The sequence below is a fragment of the Heterodontus francisci genome, chromosome 4 (assembly GCF_036365525.1).
Source record: "Heterodontus francisci isolate sHetFra1 chromosome 4, sHetFra1.hap1, whole genome shotgun sequence".
In the NCBI taxonomy this organism is placed as follows: domain Eukaryota; kingdom Metazoa; phylum Chordata; class Chondrichthyes; order Heterodontiformes; family Heterodontidae; genus Heterodontus; species Heterodontus francisci.
In genome coordinates, this window is record NC_090374.1 from 127,213,090 (window position 1) to 127,240,981 (window position 27,892).

At 43.0% G+C, this 27,892-nt stretch overlaps 1 long non-coding RNA gene across 1 annotated transcript; it reads right to left on the reverse strand.

Annotated features, from left to right (window-relative positions):
- Window positions 1–21,168: 21,168 nt before the first annotated feature.
- Window positions 21,169–26,591, reverse strand: LOC137368713 (uncharacterized). Its single transcript, XR_010974815.1, has 3 exons — window positions 26,314–26,591; window positions 25,490–25,638; window positions 21,169–21,280 (listed from the first exon to the last, which is right to left on the reverse strand). It is a non-coding gene; the product is annotated as an uncharacterized lncRNA (long non-coding RNA).
- Window positions 26,592–27,892: the final 1,301 nt, after the last annotated feature.

The following is a 27,892-nucleotide window of genomic DNA, read 5'->3' on the forward strand; positions in this document are numbered from 1 at the left end:
AAATGGGTGGTTGATGGTTGGCACAGACTCAGTGGGCCGAAGGGCCTGTTTCAGTGCTGTATCTCTCTATGACTCTATTATAGTATGTAATGAACAGTGATCCTGGAAGTCCTGTGATGGAGCAGAACCACAGACTGTCCTAGACCCAGAATGGAGACTGTACCCCAAGGTGAGGGTACTTGGATTTAGGCCCTGAGGGCCCCTCAACTGATCTTAGACAGTTGGTGCCAGGCTTTGACAGATGGTACTTATACCCTCTGTTCCATCAGGGAAAATAGCTGAGGCCATGTTTCTCCCATTTTCACATGATTTGCAAATGTCCACTCACATATATGTAGGAAAACTTTGTATCAAGAGGACTACCCTCTGGAAAAGGGGACAGGAGGAAATATTGGCTTGTGGTGAAGGGTGTACCCAAGTACAGCTAGCCCCATCAGCTCCAGATCTGCCAGAAAACCAGCAGGATGGAGTCAGAAAACATAGCCCAGTATTTTTATATATAAGTAGAAATTATTATCTTATAAGATTTTTTTTTTGTCAATGCTTTGTGATTGGAATTTGAAAAATTAGAAAGCTTCCAATAATTAAGAATGTATACCAAAGCTGAAGGATACAAATCAGTGCTCATGATTCCTCACATGACAAGTTCTTCATCTCCTTTGTGTTGTTAGGAGAGGTGCAAAACGGAGCTAGCTGCTTCATCACAAGGAGAGAAAGAAAACTGGAGAACAAATTATTTTCAGGCATTGTAACATACTTCATTGTATTCCCAAGCAGCGTTGACAGAGGTCTGGGAGCAAGCCACTTGCTCACTCCTTCAGCTAGAGAATGATGTATGATGGAGAGACATGAGGAGAATGGAAAGGGATTACCATTTATTCATTTCTTTGTTGGGTATTTTCAAGAGTATAATATTATTTATGACAACAATATTTCATTAAAATGTGGGAAAAATAAATGAGTTGTAGAATATATTATTCAAAATACCTGTCAATGACATGTAGCTCAGGCAATAAATTTCAGTATCCCAAAGTAAAAAATTGTGTTCAGTTGCTTACACGTGGATTATGTTGTACAGAATTATTTGTTAAATTAGCAATCAGTTCTGTATTGATCTGCAGCTGATGATTTTGTATTTTGACAGGTGAATTTTTATCTAATCCTGAAGGGGTTAAGTAGACATAAAGTGTGAATTAGAAAGGCAACTCAGAAGAATATAGTTAAGTCAGGATGAGAAAAAGACAAACAAGCTGCTAAGATGGTGGCAAGGTTAGGGAGTGAATGTTGAAGCCGGAATCAGCCCAGGCTACACAATCAGCAAACTGTGGAATGTTTGGCTAATGTGAAGCAAAGAGATAGAGGACCAAGGCTGGAGACCTCTGTTGTGAGCACTGATAAGACTAGAAGTGTGTATTCATAAGAGTGTATGATAAATCATCCATTGTATGACCATATAGCGTGACAAGAACTGTACATAAGTTTGCAACTTTGAGTGTAAAATCAGAGTACTACCTCAGACTGCCCGAGGTGGCCTCTCCCAGCGTATGCTTGAATAAAGAATCAAAACCTGTACCTGTCTCTCCTTGTGTGGTGATTGAGTTGTCGCACAACACTCCTTTTCTGTCAGCTTCATCATGACTCCATGGTGTTGATTTTTATCTCAGGTACAGCCCAATTAGGACATAAAAAAACCTAGGGCTGGATTTTACCCAGCCCCCGATGTCAGGTGTCATGATGTGGGGAGCTGGAAAATGCTTCCGGGAGAGGTCTGCTGCGGGCCTCGATGCCAGGAAGGCCCCGGCCCATATTACCAGCAGTGGTGAGGCCTTGTGGCAGCCCCACCGCCGCTCGGTGATGGGAGCAGGATTTAAATCTGTTAATAAATGAATTAATTACCTCCCTGCTCTCGTTGGCTGACCCGCTGCCATATTCCGACTGGTTGCTGGGACTCCCGCACCTTTGGATCTCCAACCAGAGATCCAATGTGGGACACTGGTACACTGGTTGGGAGGGGGCGGAGCTAAGATTTCAGGGCGGGAACAGGGTGATACCTTTTTGGTTGGTTATGGGGGTGATGGGAAGGGGTAAGGTTTGAAGTCTGTAAACTTTGGGGGGGGATTGATCAGGATTACAAGGTAAATTTTTTTGGGGGGAGGGCAAGTAATAATTTGTTTTGTCATGGGGGAGTTGGAGAGGGTTTTGAAACTTTTATTGGATGTTTTACTTTAATATTAAATTGTATACAACTTTAAAAATTAAAATGAAGTTGAAGGGCTTGAAGCCCTTTAGAAATGGTGCCAGTGCCTGCGCAGCAGCGCTGGACACATTGCCGGGGATGGAACGCCTGTCCTCTACAAATCATCGGTGGCGGTGGTGGTGAGGGGGGCGCGGTCTGCCCATCCATTTAAGTGAACCAATGCGCTAAATACTGCGGCAGCTCCGCGGAGTGATTCTCACGCATGTGGCCCGCCGTTTTTGAAGTTCACTGCTGAGATCAGCGGCGGGCTGAAAAATTCAGCCCACAGTTTCAGTGGATATTGTTATATATGTATATATTGCGATACTATCTGTAAAGTGTTGGGAACTAATTAGCTAGGAACTAGTTGTTATGTGTAAGTGTTTTTTTTTAGAGATGCAGCACTGAAACAGGCCCTTCGGCCCACCGAGTCTGTGCTGACCAACAACCACCCATTTATACTAATCCTACATTAACCCCATATTCTCAACCACACCCCCACCATTCTCCTACCACCTACCTACACTAGGGGCAATTTACAATGGCTAATTTACCTATCAACCTGCAAGTCTTTGGAGGTGGGAGGAAACCGGAGCACCCGGCGGAAACCCATGCAGACACAGGGAGAACTTGCAAACTCCACACAGGCAGTACCCAGAATCGAACCCAGGTCGCTGGAGCTGTGAGGCTACGGCGCTAACCACTGCGCCACTGTGCCGCCCTAGTGGGGGGCCACATTCACGGCTGCACTGGGGAGTCATGTTATATGTAACACAAGAACCAGTGGAATCAGGTTCTACAGTACAAAGAATGGTGCTGAAATAAGCAAGACTGACTCCAGCCTTTTCCAAGTTTTAAGTGTGAATCTCTCCAACATCTGGGAACCACAAACAACATAAAGATGAAACATGGTGGCAGCGAGTGTCTGTGAGTAAACCTGCAACATTTTTAAGAGCATCAGATTGAGAAAAGTGAATCAAATTAGTGTCAGAGAGAGAGAGACAGAAAAACTGAGTGACTCATGAGAAAACTCTAAAAAAAAAGATTGAAATGTCAGCCGGGACAGGAATGAATGCATTGCTACAGGACCCATCATGAATTGGGAAGCTAATGATGTCATAAAGGTATTTGAGAAGTTTAAACAAAAGTGCAATTTGGCATTCAGTAGTTTCCTAAAAGGCACTAGTGAAGAGGAGAGGGTCAGCTATATACTTCTGTGGGCTGGAGATAAAGGATTAAATTTTTTTAACAGCTAGGACCTAAGCGAAGAGGACAGCAGAAACCCAGACAAAAGTTTGGAACGATTCAGCACCCATCTCCAGCCAAAATCAAATCATCAGATATACCGATATAAACTTCAAGGCCTCAGACAGGAACTAGGTGAGCCGATTGACAATTTTGTAGCAAGATTGGAAAATGCAGCCAGAACAACCATACCCAAAACAATGCAGGAAGAACTTCTCCAAATGATACACGAAGGCCATATGGGAATGGAGAAGTGTAGGCTCAGAGCCAAATTAGCTGTGTACTGGATAGGCATATACAAAGATATTGAAAATATGGTGTCTACATGCAATGTATTCCAGAAATACAGAAACTCACGACAGAAAGAGGAGATGATAGCTACTGAAGTACCACCCAGACCATGGCATACTGTAGGAGTCGATTTATTCACACATAATCAAGAATGGTATATCATCGTCGCAGACTACTACTCAAAATTCCCTTTTATCCGGAATATGAAAGACGTGAGAGCCACATCAATAATCTCAGCAGTACAAGTTCTGTTCGCTGAGCAAGGGATTCCTGAAAGGTTAATACATGACAATGGCACCCAATTTACATCCAGAGAATTTAAGGAATTCACTGACCGGTATGGATTCAACATCATCACGTCATCACCCCACTACCCACGGGGACATGGATTTATAGAAAGACATGTCCAGACAGTCAAAAGAACACTTGTGAAATGCCAAGAGATGAAGAAAGACCCATAAGGGTAGGTGGTGGCGTACTGGTATTATCACTGGACTAGTAACCCAGAGACCCAGGGTATTGATCTGGAGACATGGGTTCAAATCCCACCACAGCAGAAGGTGGAATTTGAATTTAATTAATAAATCTGGAATTAAAAGCTAGTCTAATGTTGGTCATGAAACCATTGTTGATTGTTATAAAAACCCACCTGATCACCAATGTCCTTTACGGAAAGAAATCTGCTGTCCTTACCTGGTCTGGCGACATGTGAATCCAGACCCACAGCAATGTGGTTAACTCTTACACGCCCTCTGAAATGGCCTAGCAAGCCAGTCAGTTGTACCGAACCGCAACAAAATCAATAAAAAGGAATGAAACCGGACGGACCACCAGGCATCGACCTAGGCACCGGAAAAGACAACTGCAAACCTTGCCCTGTCGACGCTGTAAAGTCCTCCTTACTAACATCTGGGGGCTTCTGCCAAAGTTGGGAGAGCTGTAAAACAGACTAGTCAAGCAGCAGCCTGACATAGTTATACTCACGGAATCATACCTTACAGACAATGTCCCAGACACTGCAATCACTATCCCTGGGTATGTCCTGTCCCACCGGCAGGACAGACCCAGCAGAGGTGGCGGGACAGTGGTCTACAGTAGGGAGGAAGTTGCCCTGGGAGTCCTCAACATCGACTCTGGACCCCATGAAATCTCATGGCATCAGGTCAAACATGGGCAAGGGAACCTCCTACTGATTACCACCTACCACCCTCCCTCAGCTGATGAGTCAGTACTCCCCCATGTTGAATACCACTTGGAGGAAACACTGAGGGTGGCAAGGGCACAGAATGTACTCTGGGTGGGGGACTTCAATGTCCATCACCAAGAGTGGCTCGGTAGTACCACTACTGACCGAGCTGGCCGAGTACTAAAGGACATAGCTACTAGACTGGGTCTGCGGCAGGTGGTGGGGGAACCAACACGAGGGAAAATCATACTTGACCTTGTCCTCACCAATCTGCCTACCACAGATGCTTCTGCCCATGACTGTATTGGTAGGAGTGACCACCGCACAGTCCTTGTGGAGACGAAGTCCCACCTTCACATTGAGGATACCGTCCATCGTGTTGTGTGACACTATCGCCGTGTTAAATGGGATAGATTTCGAACAGATCTAGCAATGCAAAACTGGGCATCCATGAGGCTCTGTGAGCCATCAGCAGCAGCAGAATTGTACTGAACCACAATCTGTAACCTCATGGCCTGGCATATCCCCCACTCTACCATTACCATCAAGCCAGGAGACCAACCCTGGTTCAATGAAGAGTGCAGGAGGGCATGCCAGGAGCAGCACCAGGCATACCTCAAAATGAGGTGTCAACCTGGTGAAGCTACAACCCAGGACTACTTGTGTGCCAAACTGCATAAGCAGCATGCGATTGACAGAGCTAAGCGATCCCATAACCAACGGATCAGATCTAAGCTCTGCAGTCCTGCCACATCCAGTTGTGAATGGTGGTGGACAATTAAACAATTAACTGGAGGAGGTGGCTCCACAAATATCCCCATCCTCAATGATTGGGGAACCCAGCACATCAATGCGAAAGATAAGGCTGAAGCATTTGCAACAATCTTCAGCCAGAAGTGCCGAGTTGATGATCCATCTTGGCCCCCTCCTGAAGTCCCCAGCATTACAGATGCCACACTTCAGCCAATTCGATTCATTCCGTGTGATATCAAGAAACGACTGAAGGCACTGGATACTGCAAAGGCTATGGGTCCTGACAATATTCCAGTGATAGTACTGAAGACCTGTCCTCCAGAACTTGCCGCACCCTTAGCCAAGCTGTTCCAGTATAGCTACAACATTGGCATCTACCCAGCAATGTGGAAAATTGCCCAGGTAAGTGCAGTACACAAAAAACAGGACAAGTCCAACCAGGCCAATTAGCCTCCTCAGTCTACTCTCAATTATCAGTAAAGTGATGGAAGGTGTCATCAACAGTACCATCAAGCAGCACTTGCTTAGCAATAACCTGCTCAGTGATGCTCAGTTTGGGTTCTGCCAGGGCCACTCAGCTCCTGACCTCATTACAGTCTTGGTACAAACATGGACAAACAAGCTGAACTCAAGAGGTGAGGTGAGAGTGGCTGCCCTTGACATCAAGGCAGCATTTGACCGAGAATGGCATCAAGGAGCCCAAGCAAAACTGGAATCAGAGGGAAAACTCTCTGTTGGTTGGAATCATACCTAGCGCAAAAGAAGATGGCTGTGGTTGTTGGAGGTCAATCATCTGAGCTCCAGGACATCACTGCAGGAGTTCCTCAGGGTAGTGTCCTAGGCCCAACCATCTTCAGCTGCTTCATCAATGACCCACCTTCAATCATAAAGTCAGAAGTGGGGATGTTCGCTGATGATTGCACAATGTTCAGCACCATTCATGACTCCTCAAATACTGAAGTAGTCCATGTAGAAATGCAGCAAGACCTGGACAATATCCAGGCTTGGGCTGATAAGTGGCAAGTAACATTTGCACCACACAAGTGCCAGGCAATGACCATCTCCAACAAGAAAGAATCTAACCATCTCCCCTTGACATTCAATGGCATTACCATCGCTGAATCCCCCTAACATCCTCGGGGCTACCATTGACCAGAAACTGAACTGGAGTAGCCATATAAATACCATGGCTACAAGAGCAGGTCAGAGGCTAGGAATCCTGCGGCGAGTAATTCACCTGACTCCTCGAAGTCTGTCCACCATCTACAAGGCACAAGTTAGGAGTGTGATGGAATACTCTCCACTTGCCTGGATGGGTGCAGCTCCAACAACACTCAAGAAGCTCGACACCATCCAGAACAAAGCAGCCTGCTTGATTGGCATACCATCCACAAACATTCACTCCCTCCACACCGACGCACAGTGACAGCAGCGTGTACCATCTACAAGACGCACTGCAGCAACGCACCAAGGCTCCTAAGACAACACCTTCCAAACCCACAACCTCCACCACCTCGAAGGACAAGAGCAGCAGATGCATGGGAACATCACCACCTGCAAGTTCCCCATCCAAGTCACACACCATCCTGACTTGGAACTATATCGCTGTTCCTTCACTGTCGCTGGGTCAAAATCCTGGAACTCCCTTCCTAACAGTATTGTGGGTGTACTTACCTCAAATGGACTGCAGCAGTTCAAGAAGGTAGCTCACCACCACCTTCTCAAGTGCAATTAGGGACGGGCAATAAATGCTGGCATAGCCAGTGATGCCCACATCCCATGAACGAATAAAAAAAACCCGGCCTTATTGTCACTCCGATCCACACCTCTCAAGGCTGACATGAAACCACCTGCAGAGCTGTTAAATGGAAGAAAATATACGAGCAAAGTACATCCTTCAAATGACCAGGAGAAGTGAGACAACAACCCACTGAAGCACAGGTAGGAGGAGAGCAACACTTCGATAAATATGCTGAATTCCTACCCGAGCTGTTGAAAGGACAAACTGTGTACATACAGGATCCAATCATGAAAACCTGGAGCCCAGCAAAAGTTGTTAGTGAAGCTGAGACTCCAAGGTCATTTGTCATTGAGACTGAAACCGGTAACCAAATGAGAAGGAACAGAATCCATATTCGACCTAGACCTGAGCTGGAACAACAAAAAAGACCACCAACAACACCGGAAACATCACTATCAAGCGAGACAACATTAACAACATCACCAGCAAGTGACACGACATCGCCTGTACAGCGTGTCAACTCACCACTGAGAGTAACAAATGCCAAATCTACAAGATGGAGGCTCAACATCTTACCGCCCAAGCGATACCGTGAATAATATTTTTAAAAAGAATGCACTCTATAGATTATTTCAGATTATTTCCACAAGTTGGATGATCATCTTTTTTATTTATATTGACAGGTATATTGATATAGGGGCATTATGTTTCTAAGAAAGAGGGATGTTATATACGTATATTAATCTTAATCTTTGGCCTCCTTATCTCGAGAGACAATGGGTAAGCACCTGGAGGTGGTCAGTGGTGTGTAGAGCAGCGCCTGGAGTGGCTATAAAGGCCAATTCTAGAGTGACAGGCTCTTCCACAGGTGCTGCAGAAAAATTTGTTTGTCGGGGCTGTTACACAGTTGGCTCTCCCCTTGCGCCTCTGTCTTTTTTCCTGCCAACTGCTAAGTCTCTTTGACTCGCCACACTTTAGCCCCGCCTTTATGGCTACCCACCAGCTCTGGCGTGTTATACTATCTGTAAAGTGTTAGGAACTAATTAGCTCAGAGCTGGCTGTTCCGTGTAAGTGTGCCAGTAGGGCGCCACATCATTGGCTGCACTGAGGGGTCATGTTATATGTAACACAAGAACCAGTGGAATCAGGTTCTACAGTACAAAGCATGGTGCTGAAATAAACAAGACGGACTCCAGCCTTTTCCAAATTTAAAGTGGGATTCTCTCCAACATCTGGGAACCAGAAACAATATAAAGATGAAACAGATATCATTTACTTTGGACCATCACCCTTAATGCACATTGCTTCTATATCTGATAGGCATTTGTACCAGCACAGGGAAGCTTCTGCTGCAACAATTTCAATATTATAATCGGCTGGATGTGACATTGGGCTGGATTTTGCCAAGCCTTCGACATCGGGCGCCGTGGTGGGGGGGGGTGAAAAATGGGGTCAGCAGCGGTCTGTCACGGAGGCCAATGCTGGGAGGGCCTGGCCCGATCCTCCCGGCAGTGGCAAGGCTCTGTAACAGCCCCTCAGCCACTGGGTGACGGGACCTCGATTTCAATATTTAAATTAATGACATGTATAAATTTAAATGAACTTACCTTCAATCTTCCGGGTCTGCTGTGATCTTTGGCTTGGCGGCTGGCACCCATCTGGGGAATGCCGGCGTAACACTGGTGGGGAGTGGGAATGATTTAAGATTTTTAGCATGGCGGGGGAGAAACGGGGTCAAATAAACGTAATGGATGTAGAGGATGGTGGGAAGAGGTAAACTTTAGACTTTGTGCAGTGTGGGGGGGGGGGATGGTCAGATTTAAAAGGTGTTTTTTGGGGGGGAAGGGCAAATAGTTAATGTAATTGTTATTGGGGAGAGTGGGAAAGAGGTGTTAGAAATTTATTTAATAAATTTTGGGGGAGTGTATCTTTAAAAATTTTAATTGACCGGTCGGGCTGGCTTCCTTTTAAAAATGGCGTCAGTGCCTGCGCACAGACAGCTGACACCATTGCCAGGAATAGACAGCCCGCCTCCTCCATAATGAGCAGCCATGCGTGAGATTGACAGCGGGCTCTTAAATTCCAACCCATTTTTCAACAGCTACTTTATATCCTGTTGGGAGTACCAGGAGTACACTCCTTTATAATTTGACCCATATAAATTTGAGCAACCATTGTTGCCAGACTGTGCCTTTGAATAGAAAGCAATTTAAATGGACAGCCAGCAACTTAGTTGAATGCTTTTCTAGTGTTATTTTCCAGTCTTTTTCCACAGTTTTTTTAATGTCTTATTTTGGTCAACCCATTGGCTGAAACAGGCTTTGGTGCAACCATCTTGTATTTGGTGCTTACAAGTTGTGAATGAAACGTGTTCTTATGGAAATCCCTCTCTTTTTATATCATTTAGAGGAAGTAGAGGGTGAGGATTGTTGGACGAGTGAGACTGTGCCAGAGGAGAAATGCCTACATCTGTTAGCCATATACAGGCAGAGCCAGACTTACCTGGATTAGCCTGAGGCATCCTGTCTGTACAGTTCTCCTACAGGGTGTTGGGGGATGAGGGTTATGGTTTATTACAGAGCTCTGTTGTGATTGGGAACTTGGTAGCATAAACTGATCCATTGTATCAACGGGTAGCATAATTATTCAGTTCTGTCCTCTTTTCATATGATGTGAAATAGCAATCTAAGGCAATTTCCTTATTGACACAAGTTTTGTTCAGAAGAGTTGTTACACTCCTAAACCATATAGCATTAAGCAATCTTGGGCTAATTTCATGTTTTTTATAGGAAGAAACTAAAACCTGTAGTATAATGTGATATAGATTGTTGCTCGGCAGATATGTAAGTAGACTGTAAGCATCATTACAGGATGTGATGTCAGATTGTACAGAGCCTCACGTGAGGAGTATTGTAGTGGCAGCCATAGATGATAGACTTTTGTAAATAAACTCCAGTTACCTTAACTCAGAGTACTCTCTTTATTTGGTACAGAGTGTATAGTAACCCCGATATTACAAAACCTATCTCTCTCTATATATAAAATATATATATTTATACACATTCTGTGCCAATCATGGCTTAGATCTTCAACTTCATTTTAATAAGATGTGTTTTGTGTAATTCAACTATGACTTCTACTCTGTTCGATTGATGGAAGTAAATATCTACTACGCCAGGCCACAGTGGGCTTTTTAATCCTCCTTCTCACTGTATTTTTTGTTCTCAAAGTTCCACCCTTACTTTTTGGGGTTTTTGTTGTCTTTTTCCTGGTGTTCTTGTTTTTTAAGTTCTGCACCAGATGTTGCAGTATTGCTCCCAATGCTTCTGTTTTTAAGTGTAGCTCAGGTATTTCCTCTTAACTCCTGCTTTCATTGTTTCTTTTTTTCGATTCTCATCCACAAGATGAGCTTGGAGGTGGCACATGGGGAAACAGGATGGAAACTAGAGAAAGATATGGGTTCAGGACTTTGGTAAGAGAGCTTGGGAGAGGTTTGGCTTGGACAGAAAGGGGAAGGAAGGCATGGAAGCAGCGAAGGCAGCTGAATGGATGGTCTCAATCTAGTGACAAAAATGTCCATGAGCTTCTTGTACTTGTTGGAGGTGAGGATGCAGGGGAGAGAGGTTTATGACAGTTGGTAGTTCTGAAAAGAAAGCCACAATTATCTTATCTCTCCAGATTGATCCTGGAGTAATGGCAATTTTTACATAGGATGCATGGCCATTCAGCCCAACAAGTCCATGTCGGCGCTTATGCTCCACTCGAGCCTCCTCCTATCCCTCCGCATTTAAATCTATCATTGTAACCCTCTATTCCCTTCTCCCTCAGAGGCTTGTCCAGCTTCCCCTTAAATGCATCTATATGATTCATTTCAACCACTCCCTGTGGTAGCAAGTTCCACATTCTCACCACTCTTTGGGTAAAGAAGTTTCTTCTGAATTCCCTATTGGATTTTTTGGTGACTATCTTATATTGATGGCCTTTAGTTCTGCTGCTCCCCACAAGTTGAAACATTCTCTCTGTATCCACTCTATTAAAACCTTTCATAATTTTAAAGAAATCTATTAGGTCACTCCTCAGCTTTCCTTTTTCAAAAAAAAGATCCAGTCTGTGCATCCTCTCCTGATGTGTATATTCATACATTTCTGGTATTATCCTTGCAAATTTTTTCTGCACCCTCTCCAGTGCCTCTATAATATGACGATCAGAACTGCATGCAGTACTCTAAATGTGGTCTAACCAAGGTTCAGTACAGGTTTAGCATATCTTCCATACTTTTCAATTCTATCTTTCTGGAAAGAGCCTCGTGCTTTGTTAGCTTTTTGTCATGTGTTACGACCAGGTGAGAAAGGTCTTTCTCTTTCAGCCTTCACCGGGTCTTACTGTAATGGTTTTAATTTTAAACACATTGTGTTTTGAGCTCCCCCTTGGTGAATCCTTGTTCACTGCTTTCCAATTATTCCAAAGAAATAAGCATAAATAGGCTTTCTTAGGTTTAAAGAAGAAAAGTGAAATGTATTAAAACTTAAACTCTAATTCGGTTAACGCCTACGGATACACACCATGCCCCACGCTAGTTTGCATACGTGATATGCACATGCAAATAGAGACAGAAAAGAGCAGAAGAAAAATAAGGTAGAGAGGTTTGAGGCAAACTCTGAAGAGGGTTTTTGTTACTGTGCTTCAAGCTCGCTGTAGTCTTTGCTTGTAGGTAGATCTTCCTTTTTGTTGGGGCCCAGTATTCTTCTTAAACCTTGTTCACTGTAGAAGACTTTTCTCTCTTGGGGTTCATATGTCTTCAATGGATTCCAAAGCTGGTGAGAGAGATGAGAGCAGACAAGAGAGAGCTGTTCTCAATCCAGGAGTCAGGAGCTTTCTCTTTTCAAACACTGTTTCGCCAATTTAAAACTCCCCTAGTTGGCCAGCAGGTGGTGACGTGACCAACTGGTTTGACCAGGTCTCTTCTGTGCATTGGAGCAGGGACTAGTTCCTTTGTTCCAACACTGTCTGCTAATATGAAAAAAATGTCTTTCCAGCCAGGACTGGCAACCCCTTGTAATAGGCCTTCTTTTCTTCCCAGTAACAATTTAAAAATTTAATGTCCATGTGGCGAAATGTATGTGCCTCATTCTTGGCAGGTGGAAGCTTGCATGACATCTGACATTGCACAACTTTTAGTGAATGGTGTATTTGTACTCCGAGATCCCTTTGTTTCTCTACCCCACCTAGACTTGCACCTTCCAAGAAGTATGTGACCTTCCTATTCTTCCTATCAAAACTATCTGCTTCATTTGCCAACTGTTTTCCCATTCTACAAGTGTATTAATGTCCTCTTGAAATTTGTTGCAATTCTCCTCAGTATTGACTATCCCCACCACCCCCCCCACCCCCCACCCAATTTGGTGTCATTAGCAAATTTAGAAATTGTGTATTTGATTCCAAAGTCAAAATTGTTAATGTAAATTGTGAACAGCAGTGGTCCCTGCACGGATCCTTGTGGAACACCACTTCCCACCTTCTTCCACTCTGATTAACAACCCTTTACTCCCTGCTTTCTGTCTTGAAGCCAGCTAGCATCCATTCTGCGCTTGTCCCCTGACTTCGCATTTTCTGACTGTATTCATTTGTCTATTATGGGACACCTTATCAGAAGCCTATTGAAAATTCAGATAAACTACATCTACTGCATTACCATTGTCTACTCTCTCTGTTACCTCCTCAAAGAATTCAGTCATGTTGCTTAAGCAAGTTTTTTCTTTTTGAATCCATGCTGACCATTCATTGTTAAATTTCTCTTTTCTAGATATTCTTCAATTCTCTCTTTTAGTAGGGTTTCCATTACTTTTTCCACCATTGATGTTAAGCTGACTGGTTTATAATTCCCTGGGCATGTTCTATCCCTCTTAAATATAAGAATTACATTCGCTATCCACCAGTCTTCTGGCACTTCACCTTTTGCTAATGAATTACTAAGTATGTGTAGTAATGCATCTACTATCTCTTCCCTAGATTCTTTTAAAATGTGTGAATGCAATCCATCCAGACCAGCGGCTTTATCCTCTCTGAGTTTAATTAGTTCATTCAATACATCCCTTTTTGTCATATCTACCTGTTCTATATCCCTGGCAAATATCGAAACAATTGATTATTTAATATTTCTGTCATCTCTGTATTGTTACCTGTGGTATTTTCCTGTCTATCTCTTAATGGTCCAATTCCCGTATCAGCCTTCCTTTTATAATGATGTGCCTGTAAAATATTTTACTATTTTGTGTTATATTCCTTGATAATTTAATTTCATAGCTCCTCTTTGCCTTCCTAATTTGTTTTTATTTATTAATTCTTCGGATGTGAGCATTGCTGGTAAGGCCAGCATTTATTACCCAACCCTAATTCCCTTGAGAAGGTGGTGGTGAGCCTCCTTCTTGAACTTTTTGACTTCTCTCTTAATCCCTTTGTATTTTCTCTTATTTTGCACTCCTCTGCTGTTTATGTACTTAATGTATGCCTCTTTCTTAATCTTCAATTGTTCCCTTAAATCTATATTCATCTGTGGAGTCTCACTAGTGTTTAGTTTGTTCTTTCCTTTAGCGGAACTTGTACTCTGTTGAACACCGTTTTAAACATTTCCCATTGTTCTACAAGGTTATTTGTCAATATTGTTGCCATTTTATTTTCCCAAGTATATTTTCAGCCCCTCAAAATCAGCATTTCTCCAATCTTTTAACCTGATTTTTGTCATACTTATGTCCTCCTCAATTATCAACTTAAAGCTTATATTATTATTGTTACTATTGCCTAGATGTTTGCCTACTTTTACTTCTCTTATCTGCTCTGGTCCATTGCCCATTACTAGATCCAATAGTGAATCTTCCCTTATCGGGGTTTTTACATATTAGGTTAGAAAGGAGTCCTGTACACAAAGTAGGAACACCATTCCCTCATCCCTTTTACCTACCTCTTCGGTCCAATTAATATTGGGATAGTTGAAATCCCTCAATTATTATTCTATGTTTTTTTCTCAATTTCCTAATTTGTCTGCATATTTCTTCCTGCACCTTCCTCCTACTATTTAGTGGTCTGTAGACTATATCTATTAGTATGATTGATCCTTTATTATCTTTTATCTTTATCCATATGGATTCTATTTTTGTCTTGCTGATAGCTGCGTCCCATTTTTCTCCTGACAATGTGTTATATGTTATCGCTAATAAGTACAGCTACTCCACCTTGCTTTGGAATACTCAGCATTTTCCATTTTTTGTTCAGAATTCCAGCATCTGCATTATTTTGCTTTTATTTCTCCATTTTCCTTGTCTGTCTTTTCTAAATTATTATGACCTACAATGTTGAATTCCTAGTCCTGATTTTTCTGTATCCATGTGCAGTCCAGACACACAACCTGTTCTTCCATATCTTCGACTAGACTTATTTTATTTATTTAATTGGTTAAAGTATTTATTCAATGATTATTTGTAGTTATATTAAGTTGTTTAACTAGTTAAGCACCGCCCCACCCCCAACAGGCCCAACAGGAGGCTGCCAGGTCTCACCTGGCGGCATCTCCATGCAGCAGCAGGCCTCTCTGTCTTCCATAAAATCAGAGCGAAGGCAGGAGGCTCCACTTAAGTGGCCATTAATTGGCTTGGGGCAGGAAGGCAGTCCTCAGCTGTCCCCACCCAAGACAAAATGGCAGGGTGCCAGGACTACGTTGGGCACGCCACCCCTTGCCATTTTGTGTGCCCCCCATCTCCGCCTCCATTCTCATCTCCATGGGCAGGATAAAATCAGCTTATGGTATCATATCAATGGCACAAAATTGGGATAGAAATTGGCCTCATTGTGTCTACTTTACAAGAGGAAAATGGGTGAAATGAGGCACAATTTCAAGGACCTACTCTGAAATCCCTCTAGAGGGGAATGGGTGCCCCAGTAATGCTAGTATGGCAAAGGAAAATATGGCGGAATGATAGTGGATAGCCAATCTGCTACTGCCTGTTTGTGCCCCTGCTAAAGTTGAATTTTACCCTCACTCCATCCCAACCACCAGCCCCCCACCCCCCCGCCCCCGCCAACACCGTTTCTGGCAATCACTTTGAGGATAGACAGGCAGGTGGAAGCTCTGTTTTGCTGCATGTTTAGTTGAGCTATGGCATTGCGAGAAGACATTACAAATTTCCCACAAATAAATAATTGACTTGGTTTTTAACACTTAGCTGTCAAGAATTCAAGAGCAGACAGCAATGTCTCTCCTCAGCACTTTACCTACAACGACGTCTTTACTGTTTTCTTCTCTCTAAATTATTGATCCCCTGGTTGAAGTCTTGTGGTTTTTGATCTATAGCACTAACTATGAGAAGTTGTTATGCTACACTGTTTCTTTGGGAATTAATTGATTTAAGTGGCACCTTTACTTGTTAGGGGCAGTGAGCATTAAAGCTGCAGTCTCTCATTGGAATCAGATTTTGTGAACATTTTCAAACAAAATGATTTTCTTCACATTGTTACGACCACGTGAGAAAGGTGTCTAGGGGTCCTTTTGAGCCTTCACCTGGTCTTACTGTAACAGGGTTTTGTTTAAACACACTATGTTTTGAGCTCCCCCTTGGTGAATCCTTGTTCACCGCTTTCCAATTATAAGGCAAAGAAATGAGCACAAACAGGCTTTCTTAGGTTTAAAGAAGAAAAGTGAAATTTATTAAAACTTAAACTCTAATTCGGTTAATGCCTTTGGATATACGCCACGCCCACGCTAGCATGCATACGCGATACGTGCATGCAAATAGAAACAGAAAAGAGCAGAAGAAAAATAGTGGAGAGGTTTGAGGCAATCTTTGGAGAGGGGTTTTTATTACTGTGCTTCGAGCTCGCTGTAGACCTTGCTTGTAGGTAGATCTTGCCTTTTGTTGGGGCCCAGTATTCTTCTTAAACCTTGTTCACTATAGGAGACTTTTCTCTCTCGCTGTTCATATGTCTTCAATGGATTCCGAAGCTGGTGAGAACGAGATGAAAGCAAACAGGAGAGGCTGCGGCAAGCCAGCCACAAGAGGTCTTGTCAGTCCAGGAGCAAAACAGTTTTCTGCCTTCAAACACTGTTTCTCGAATTTAAAACACCCGTAGTTGGCCAGCAGGTGGTCACATGACCAACTGGTTTAACCAGGTCTCTTCTGTGTTTTGGGGCAGGGACTGATTCCTTTGGTCCAACACTGTCTGCTAGTGTGAAAAAAATGTCTTTCTAGCCAGGGGCTTGACAACCCCTTGTAATAGGCCTTCATTTCTTCCCAGCAACAATTTTAAAATTTAATGTCCATGTGGTGAAATATATGTGCCTCATTCTTGGCAGGTGGGAGCCTGCCTGACACCTCCACACCCAGAGGAATGAAATGTGATTTGAAAAAAAAATGGCGCATTCATTAAAAGGTTTGTAGAGAAATATAAGATACAGAAAGAAAAACCATGCATTTCTCTCATTCATTTCCATGCATTCATAAATTTTAAAGCTTATTAAAATTGTCTGTTCTGGGTGTCAATGCTGCTTTAATTTCCCCTGTTTGGCATCCCAGTGACCATGTGGTTCTTTGGGGAAGCTTTTCTTCAGTGTACCCATTGCCATGACTGCCTAGGATCTTGGTTCCTGCTTAATTTTTTTTCAGGAGACTTAGTAGTGGGTGGGTCTATCCTGAACTCTCAGCTTTGCTGAGTCATGCAAAGGCTTTTGACTTCAGGTCTTTTCCTCTGACTGTGGGGGAAGATTCTTTGTTAATCTCCCCATTGTTCTCTGGGACATTCCTGCCTGCAGGTATTTGTGCAGACTTGAGTGCATGCTCCTGTGGCACTTTGACTAGGTGAGGCATCACCCTCATGGTTTCCCTGCCCCCTAGAGGTCTCTCTTTGTCTCTGCAGGTTCCTGTAAATGCTGTTAGCAACTTTGGTGGGGTGCTTCTGGAGTCTGCATTTACGTAGCAGGATTTGGGGTCTAACTTTTCAAATTTTTCAGGGTTGGCTGACTGGACAGTAGGGGTTTTCATCCGGGATTCCTCCCGGACTTCCTTTAACCTGCCCTCTTGGTCACTTTTTCCCCTTCTCTTTCTGAACTTTTGCCAACCATGTGCCTGCATGTCCCCTTTTGTTCGCGGCAGGAGTCCCTTACAGTTCACCAGCCCTCTGCTGGAGGGTCCTCCTAACACCAGTACAGGACTCAGGGGTGCAGGTTTCACTGTAGGTTGGGGTTTCCCCTCAACCTAGCACATGTGGTACTCATGTCCTGCAGTACTCCAGCACATCTTTGTGGAGTTTTGGCCAGTCAAACTACTATCTTATGTGGACTTGGTCTTTCATGTAGCGGCATGTGCAGCCACTGTAGTCTCTTGGGCCCTTCTTAATTTTTCTCCCCGGTACCTCTGTGGCACCACTAACTGGTGAACTACTGTCCACTCCCTGCCCTCACGTCTGTGAGGAGAACTCCATTTCCTCATCAGTACCTCATTCTTTAAATAGTAGCAATCCGGGACTCTGTCTCCTTCACTTTCAGACTGGGCAGCCTGTGCTAACTCTTGCAATACTGGGTCGGCTCGCTGAGCCTCAGCTAGGGAAAATCCATTTTATTCATTCGCTGGGTCTCCTAGCTTTCTAAAGAAAGTCTCAGTCAGGCAGACCTCATGGTCTTCTGCCTGCAGTGTCAATTCAGTCTCCTCTGGGACAGCTGGTTTAATCTTGGGCTGATCCACAGCACATTCAGGGAAACTGCAGGGAACCATCTCCTGCCACAGCCCTGTCTCTCTGACCTCTTGCGGTCTTTCTTTCACTACTGGAGGGGCTACCACCTTCACCCCTGCCAGATCATTATCTAGGAGCAGGTTAACCGCGTCCACAGGCAAACTAGGGACAATCCCTACGGTTACCTGTCCCGAAACTAGGTCGCACTCCAAGTGGTACAGGTATACACTGCCCTCCAATACCATTCACCACCATTTTGATGTTCACTGCACTCTATGGGGGAAAGGTCAGGCCTTTTCCCGGTAAAAGGGATCTTGTGGCCTCTGTGTCCCTGAGAATCACTATGGGCTTGCTTGCCACACTCGAGGGGTATGGGGTTACTTTCCCTTCAGACACAACACCCTGATAACCTTCAGGAATCCTATTAACTTTTCCTGCACTAGCCATAGTAAGCTTCCTAGGTTGCACTCTTACTGCAGTTAAAGCCACAGCTTGTTCTGCTGGGCTTTCCATTAGGGTCCCATCTTCACTGAGTGGGTGTGCCTTGATTAACCCTACCAGTTTTCCCTTTAGTTTCCAGCAGTCAGATTTTAACTGCCCTGCCTTATTACAATGGAAGCACACAGGTCTCCAGGTCTCACTCTTGCTCACAGCACCTTCCTTTTTGACTGGAGGAAGGTCCCCTGTGTCTCCTGCTTTCTGTTCTCTCCCAGGACTGCCTGGGCTTCTATCACCTTCCCACCCTTTGTCCTTTTCGGATTTGTGGGGGTGACTAGGAAAGGTTCTCCCCGGGAAACCGACTTATAAATTCAGGCAAATTCATCAGCCAGAATGGCTGCTTGCCGGGCTCCCTAAACCCACTGCTCCTCTATATGGGTCTTTATTGAGAATGGGAGATAGTATTTAAATTCCTCTAACAGAATCACTTCTCTGAGATTCTCATAGCTGAGCTGTACATTAAAAGCCAGCTGCTTACTTCTTTCAAACTCCAGATAAGTTTGATCAGTTTGCTTTTTGAGGGTGCTAAACTTTTGGCGATAGGCTTCGGGTACTAATTTACATGCCCCGAGGATAGCATTTTTGGTCAGTTCATAATCTGATGAACTCTCATCTGGCAACAAGGAATAAACCTCTTGGAGTTTTCCAGTTAGCTTGCTTTGTAGTAAAAGAGACCAGCTCCCAGGTGGCCATTTTAGCTGCCTTGTCAGTTTCTCAAAGGGCACAAAAAATGCCTCCACATTGTCCTCTTTGAATTTTGGGATTAGATAGACGGGTTTTAGCAATTTTGTACCCAGCCATTAATTATGCTCCTCCATATTGACCATGCTTTCAGTGGGGTTACTCTGTCACCCCCTAGTTAACGCAAGCCGCTTCAGCTCTCTTTCTTCGGATTCTTTCTGGAATATTCTTTCTCTCTCGCTCCTGTCTCTCTCTTTCTTTCTCCTGTCTTTCTGTTTCTTCACGTTCCTTCTGGAAGACTCTTTCTTTCTCCCTCTCCTGCCTCTCTCTCTTTTTTCCCCGTCTCTCCCTTTCTCTTTCCCTTTCCCTGTTTCTTCAAGTTTCTTTTGTTCCAATTGTATCTTTGCTAGCAGTACCCTGTCTGGGTCTACTTCTAACACTGCTTCTGCCTCTTCAGATTCAAAGGAAAAATGGTTGGCCACTAGCCTTAGGAGTTCAGACTTCCTAGCCTTACCACATACAGTGTTCCCACACTGCTCAGCCATTTTTCTCAACTCCTCCATTGACAGTGCTTTTAACGTATCCCAAGTTACATCACCCTGGCTTGGAGAGCTACTAGCGTCAGTTGCAGACATGTTAGTATTCAATCACACACAACCACAAGAAAACTTGTGTAAATCTTGCTTTTTTTTTGACTGGGAACAATTTGGCTTCCCACTTCCAATTTCTCTCGTTGGTCTGTGGGTAAAATTCCAGATGCTAGCACCCAACTTTCTGTTATGACCAGGTGAGAAAGGTGTCTAGGGCCTTTTAGCCTTCACCTGGTCTTACTGTAACAGAATTTAATTTTAAATACATTGTGTTTAGAGCTCCCCCTTGGTGAATCCTTGTTCACCGCTTTTCAATTATAAGGCAAAGAAATGAGCACAAACAGGCTTTCTTAGGTTTAAAGAAGAAAAGTGAAATTTATTAAAACTTAAACTCTAATTCAGTTAATGCCTATGGATATATGCCACGCCCACGCTAGCTTGCATACGCGATACGTGCATGCAAATAGAAACAGAAAAGAGCAAAAGAAAAATAGTGGAGAGGTTTGAGGCAATCTTTGGAGAGGGGTTTTTATTACTGTGCTTCGAGCTCGCTGTAGACCTTGCTTGTAGGTAGATCTTGCTTTATGTTGGGGCCCAGTATTCTTCTTAAACCTTGTTCACTATAGGAGACTTTTCTCTCTCGCTGTTGATATGTCTTCAATGAATTCCGAAGCTGATGAGAATGAGATGAAAGCAAACAGGAGAGGCTGCGGCAAGCCAGCCACAAGAGGTCTTGTCAGTCCAGGAGCAAAATAGTTTTCTGCCTTCAAACACTGTTTCTCGAATTTAAAACACCCGTAGTTGGCCAGCAGGTGGTCACATGACCAACTGGTTTGACCAGGTCTCTTCTGTGTTTTGGGGCAGGGACTGATTCCTTTGTTCCAACACTGTCTGCTAGTATGAAAAAAATGTCTTTCCAGCCAGGGGCTTGACAACCCCTTGTAATAGGCCTTCTATTTTTTCCAGCAACAATTTTAAAATTTAATGTCCATGTGGTGAAATATATGTGCCTCATTCTTGGCAGGTGGGGGCCTGCATGACGACATGCTGTCAAGTTACTGGGAAATCCTAAACAAGAAAAGCATAGTAAAATTGTCAATCATTATTCTTTCTATAACTGTTCTGGAATGCAATTAATTAATTTTCGGAGGAAAACCAACTGACCTTTAAAAATCTTGATCTTAATTTTAAGGAATGATAAAAGGACTATTTCCAAGATCACGCAGTCACACTAGTTGCAGAAAATGGTGTTTGGGAAATTATGGGCCCACAGTGCCTTATTTTACAGTAAGATGGCACCAATAAAGGAGTATCATGCCCTGTGTGTTATTGTGTTGAAGAGCCTGGCAAAAATAAAATATGGCATTATGGTTTTCTGCAGAACTCATCTTTTACTGGGAAAGACATATTAACATTGTGCGGGGTAGATTATCAAAGCAAGTAAACAGACAGTTTCCCGCAAGCCCCTCAGAAGAGGTTTCACCAAGTAACTGAGAATTTTCTCTTTATTCCTTATGCTGTTTTTGAAGAATAGCCCGAGATAAATGAAAGCTATTCTTTCTTACCAAAAGGTTTAACAGATAGTCTGCAGAAAGCATGGAAGATTGGTCGACCTGGAAATTAGTTAAAGAGTGCAAATTGAATTGCATGTTTTTAGGGCATTAGCAGGTATTTGGAACCTGCACAATGAATGAGTAATTGATCATAAGCATTCAGTACAATAGACCTCAGGTATTGTGACTTCGATCACAAGTGATTGACTGCAGTGTCTTCAGAATGCCCTTAGACAGCATAAGAACGGTGGAATGCTCCTGTAGTATTTAATTTTGGCAAAAACATCTGAACACTATGGGCAAACTCATGTGTGAGAGCTCCTCTTGGAGGTCTGTAGAAACAAAAGATTTAACTATTCGTTTCAAAAGATCTGCTGCAGGTCGGCAGATCAGAGACAGTAAAAAAAACATGGACCTTCTGATAATGAAATCATGGAATGTGGCTGAAAAATCAGGTTCATAGGCCTTTGGTCTTTGATCGAATATGTGCCTCAAACACAAATCCAGTAATTTTCTGGTTGGGTTATGTTGACAACAATGGAGACTGTTGATGCTTGAGAGCAAGGATATCGTTCGGATATATTTTCTGACAACGAAGCTCAAAAATACCTGCTTTACGCTCTAGCCTGTTTATTTTAATTGGGTTAATGCCTGTCTAAAAATAGCTAACTAAGTAATGTAATCTTTGTACATTATAAGCTCAGAAATGAAAAACAGCCCAATAAAATTTTGTGTACAAAATGCAAATGTCTCTGCAGCACAATTTTCTAATTTTTTGTCTGGGATTGTGCTGTTAACCAAATAAGTCTATTTCAAATAAACCTAACAGGAACCTCAGCAGGGTCTTAAAGGGAAATAGCCTTGTGCTGTACTTTCTATTTCTCTTATTTATTTTTGGTTGTACAATAAAGGAATCCCATTCGTGTCTGATAAGTCATCCGAAAGGAGATTGTAAGTGATAGATTGGTCAAACATTGGCACAATAGAAATAGATGAAAATGATCTCTTTCAATATAAAGGTTCATAGTGTAATATTCTGATGCAAGTAAATCTTAGAATATCTGAGAGATTGACGGTTACAGGAACAGGAGTTTATTCACATGCGCCTGAGATTTATGGTTTCCACTTACACTCTACACGAGGTTCTGTACAAGTTCTATTACATCACTTCCTGTGATGACACTCACAGGCTATTTATATATTCTACCCAGTAACAACCCTATATTATGTTATACTACATCTCCCCCAAGTCTTTGACTTCTCTTAGAATGTTAACCCGCTGTGGCATTTTTACAAGTCTGTCATAATGCGTTCTTCTCTCTTTAGAAGATGCCTGGGGTTTTGAGACTTTAAGTTCTTCCTTCTCATTCTTTTGTATTTCAGTAGAGCTATTTAATGACTCAAGTTCTTCACTCAGGTTGTCCTTTGGGTTGATGGCTGATTGCAGCTCTATGTGTTCATCAACTTCTTGGGATGATTGTTCCTCTTGCTGCTTCTTTGGTATAACCACCAATGGACTGCTGTTTCTTCTTTTCATCCCTTGATCAGTTTGGACAATGTATGATTGTGGATATGGTGATTGTTCTGTTACTTCTTCATACCTTCTCTGATCCCTAACCCAAACTGATTCTCCGGGTTGTATGGCTGTCAAGTTTTTGTTCTGTGATGTCTGTCATAAATCTCGGATTGAATAGATCTTCCTCTATCTTCTCTCTCCAACACTTTTTCCAAGTCTTCTGCACTAACTTGAGGCTTAAGCGTTCTTGGAAGCATAGAAAGTTGTGTTCTTAACCTTCGTCCCATCAACAATTCATGTGGGGCTAAACCATTAGTTTAGTTTAGTTTAGAGATACAGCACTGAAACAGGCCCTTCGGCCCACCGAGTCTGTGCCGACCATCAACCACCCATTTATACTAATCCCACATTCTGAAGTGTCGCTCGATAACTTGTGCTAATTGAAAACCTTCATTCTTTTTAGTAAAGATTTCACAGTCCTTACACTTCTCTCGGTTTTGCCATTTGCCTGAGGATACCTCAGTGATCTAGTGATGTAAGTAAAGCTACATGCTTCTCTGAACTATGTGAAATATTCGTTCGTGAATTGTGGCCCATTGTCAGATATCAACATGTCAGGGATCCCGTGCGTTGCAAAGATTTCTCTCAAGAACATAATTACAGCTTCTGAGCTCTGACCTTGTAGCTGCTTCATTTCGACCCACCTCAAATAGTAACTAACAACAATTACAAATATTTTATTCTTATGCTTGAAAAGATTCACACTTAGATGTTCCCATGGTCTAGATAGAAAAGATGATGACATTAGTGGCTTTTTCGTCTCATGATGAATAATAGCACACGTGATACACCTCGATATCATCTCTTCAATTTCTTTCAATATACCAGGCCACCAAACTAACTGTCTTGCCCTGGCTCTGCACTTTGTTATTCTTAAATGTCCTTGGTATAATCTTTCCACAATCTCTAATTTTAGCATCCTGGGGATAACTAATCTCTTGTCAAATATCAACAAATCAACGACAATACTCAAGTGACCTTGCTGCTCATAATATTGCCTTAATATTGGGTTGTGTGACATGTACACTGGCCATCCATGCAAGCAATATTCTCTAATTGGTGTCAGTACTTCATCTTTTTGAACCTTCCTGATTTCACTCAATTGCTGGGTTGTAGCAGGTAAATACGCTGTAGTTGTTAGAGCAAACACTCTATTTGCTCAAAAAATAGAACGTTACCTTCTTCAGTCCTGCTGATGTAATTCATGATAATGCACCCGCTGTTATTTGCTGTTTCCCAGGAACATATTTAGTTTTAGCGTTGAATCTCATCGTGTTCCTGCTCACTGGCACCATGAATCAACGCATCAACAATGTGGCAGATAATCCCATTTAATCCTTCCAGGATTCTGGACATTGTTCTTTGGACAATTTCCCAGTGCTGACCTAATTCCAAAAGGTAATCTGTTAAAACAGAATCTTTCAAATGGTGTTATAAAACCAGGGTGGCACAGTGGCGCAGTGGTTAGAACCGCAGCCTCACAGCTCCAGCGACCCGGGTTCAATTCTGGGTACTGCCTGTGTGGAGTTTGCAAGTTCTCCCTGTGTCTGTGTGGGTTTCCTCCAGGTGCTCTGGTTTCCTCCCACAGCCAAAAGACTTGCAGGTTGATAGGTAAATTGGCCATTATAAATTGTCCCTAATATAGGTAGGTGGTAGGGGAATATAGGGACAGGTGAGGATGTGGTAGGAATATGGGATTAGTGTAAGATTAGTATAAATGGGTGGTTAGTGGTCGGCACAGACTCGGTGGACCGAAGGGCCTGTTTCAGTGCTGTATCACTAAAAAAAAAGTCGTCAATACTTTAGATTCTTCACCCAAAGGTACTTGTCAAAATCCACTGTTAGCATCTAATTTGTTGAAAATCGTGCTTTTCCCTAGCTTTGCCAAACTCTCTCACCCACTTATGCCATTGGACGTATTTCTGTCTCTACTGCCTTGTTTAATTGCATAAGGTCTAGGCAAATTCGAATGGACCCATTTGGTTTCTTCACTGGAACCATAGCTGAGCACCATCCTGTAGGTTTTGTAACAGGTGAAATGATTTCTTGTTTGGTCATTAACTCAATTTCTTTCTTAACTTTCTCTAAGATTGGGTGTGGAACTTTTCTCAGTGTATATAAACGCAATGGTTCTACATCCTTTCTTAATGTGATGTGATAGGCTGTTTTTAGTTTTCACAATCCTTTGAATAATTTAGGGAATTCAGTCCTAAAATTCCTTGGCAGTTACTCTATATCTTTGAGCTCTTCAACTCTGCATATTAACTGTAAAACTATGCAAGCTTTTCTGCATAATAGAGAGAAATTCTGATTCTTGGTAATATACAATATCGCAGGAATTTCTTTTCCTTGGTAACTGAGAATTGTTTTTGAAATTCCTATTACCTTCAGCTCAATGCCTCCAGGTTTCTACAGTTATTTACCTTAGATCTGATGCTTACTTTTCTCAGCCATGGTTCCGTGTCTGCCAGTACTGAAACTGCTGCTCCAGTGTCCAGTTTGAGTCTTGTCTGATCGCATCCTACAAGAATCTCTGCCGTCCAAGAATCTTCACTTGCTCTGTGGATTTCTCCTAGAAATAGTAATTCAACACATTGTACATCCTGTACTTTATTAACTTTTTTCTTTGGATTTCCCTTTTATATTTTGCAGCACAGGTTTCTTACTGCAGCATACCAATAGGAAGTGCCCCCTCTTTTTACATACGAAACACTCCGCTTCTCTGACTCAGCCACACCTACTGCTGCTGCCTCTAGATGCCCTTCCCACCTTTCCTATCTTTGACTGCCATTTTTCACCATCACTTTCTTTCAGTATTCAATGGAGTCTGCTACTTTTGAGATCGGACTCTCCCTGTCTCCTCGAACAACAACATGGTTACATTTCTAACCTCTACTTGCCTGCTTATCTGAATCACCTTGGTTAATGCAAGATCATCCCTCAACTGCAGATGGTCGAAGAGAGCATTGTCTGCCACTTCGACCATGATCCTATCTCTAATTAACTCTTCCCGCAAACTGCCATATTCACAATCTTCAGCAAGCTTATATAAGTCGTTGATACTTTCTCCTGTCTGCTGAGACCGTTTATTGAATTTGGCACGCTTGATGATCATGCTTTTTCTTATATTAAAGTAAGACTCCAGACCCATAAGAACCTCCTTGTATGTAGCTTTTTTATTGGCTTTATGCTGTGTTATGAGGATGTTGTCCACATACTCTCTCATGGCATATAATAACGTACTGACCTGCTCCTTCTCTGGCTGCTGCATGAGACCCGTTGCCGTACGGTACCTAGTAAATCTTCAGAACCATTTCGGCCACACCTCTGCTTGGTTCTGTCCAGCTACTTTCTCGAAGTTGTCTGGTAAGGGCAGTGAATTTTCCATTTCTTCTTCAGTTTACCGTTGCCACCCTGCCATATTCTGATGCTAGTTAGTCTGATAACAGAATATCTGAGAGATTGACGGTTACAGGAACAGGAGTTTATTTACAGGCATCTGATATCTGTGGCTTCCACTTTCAGTCTATACAAGGCTCTGTACAAGTTCTGTTACATCACTTCCTGTGATCACACTCACATATTTGCATATTCTGCCCAGTAACAACCCCATATTACATTATACTACACATAAAAACTCAGAGCCCTAGCCCGAGCCCTAACTTCAAGCCATAGAGCTATTAATGAAGTTGAACAATCTCCATCTGAAGAGAAATCAGAAAACTTTCTTGGTGAGATCAAAGACTCCAATCATGCATTCTGGACTGCAGATATATAGGTCAATGGTCATATCACCAACTTTAAACTCGACACTGGAGCAAGCAGAACAATTTTATCAGACAACGAACCGTGGTTATTGACACATTGCTTGCAACCAATCGACACTCTGTTACACAGTCCAGGAGGGATTGAACTGAAAGCAAAGGGAAAGCTACAGGCAACACTCCAGTACAAGGGAAAGCAGATATTGGAAACACTGTATGTGGTACAAAATCAAGAATTTTCTCTTTCAAGTAGAAGAGCTTGTATAGATCTTTATCTTATTAGGAAAGTGAAATAAATTAGGCAGCAAGAATCCAGGAGTCACTTCCAAAAAGACTTGCTGAAATTATTTCCTGGTCTAGGAAGACCTAAGCCTGAATATAGTATTACATTGCGAAACCTGTATGGGCTGAACTTTACCAGCCTGCAACCCGCAACATCGAGAAGGGCCTGTCGCATATTACTGGCGATGGCGAGACCTTCATCTCCATATTAAAATGAAGCCTAATGAAATTCAAATTTACCTACCTATCGGCAGCGGCCGTCCCACTCCAATATTACAGTCGCCGTTCGTGCTCCGTGCGCCTTCGGAAGTTGCACGGAGTTCTGGGCAAGAACCTGGTGGGGAGGGGGGAACAATAGAATTTTCAGGGCAGGATGGATAGAGGAGCGGGGAACTCAATTTTAATTGGATGTGGGGTTGGTGGAAAGAGGTTGAGGGTCAAAGGGAACTAATTTCGGGGTGGGGGGGAGGTTCTGGATACTAATAAAAGTTTATTATGGGGGGAGATAGCAATTAATATATAAATTACCATGGGGGGGGGGGGAGATGGGATTTAGAGTTGAAATTTAAATTTCTTTTCATTTCCCGGAGATCGGAACCTTTAATTTTAAAAATGTTGCTGAGGGCTTGAAGCCCTCTAAAAATGGTGCCGGCGCCTGCGTGGTGGTGCCGGACGCCGTTGCTGGGGATGCAGCGGCCGCCCCCTTACCTTATTGGGGGCGGTCATTCTGCCTCCTCTATTTAAGTGAGCCCCTGTGCAAAATATCACGGGGGCTTCTCG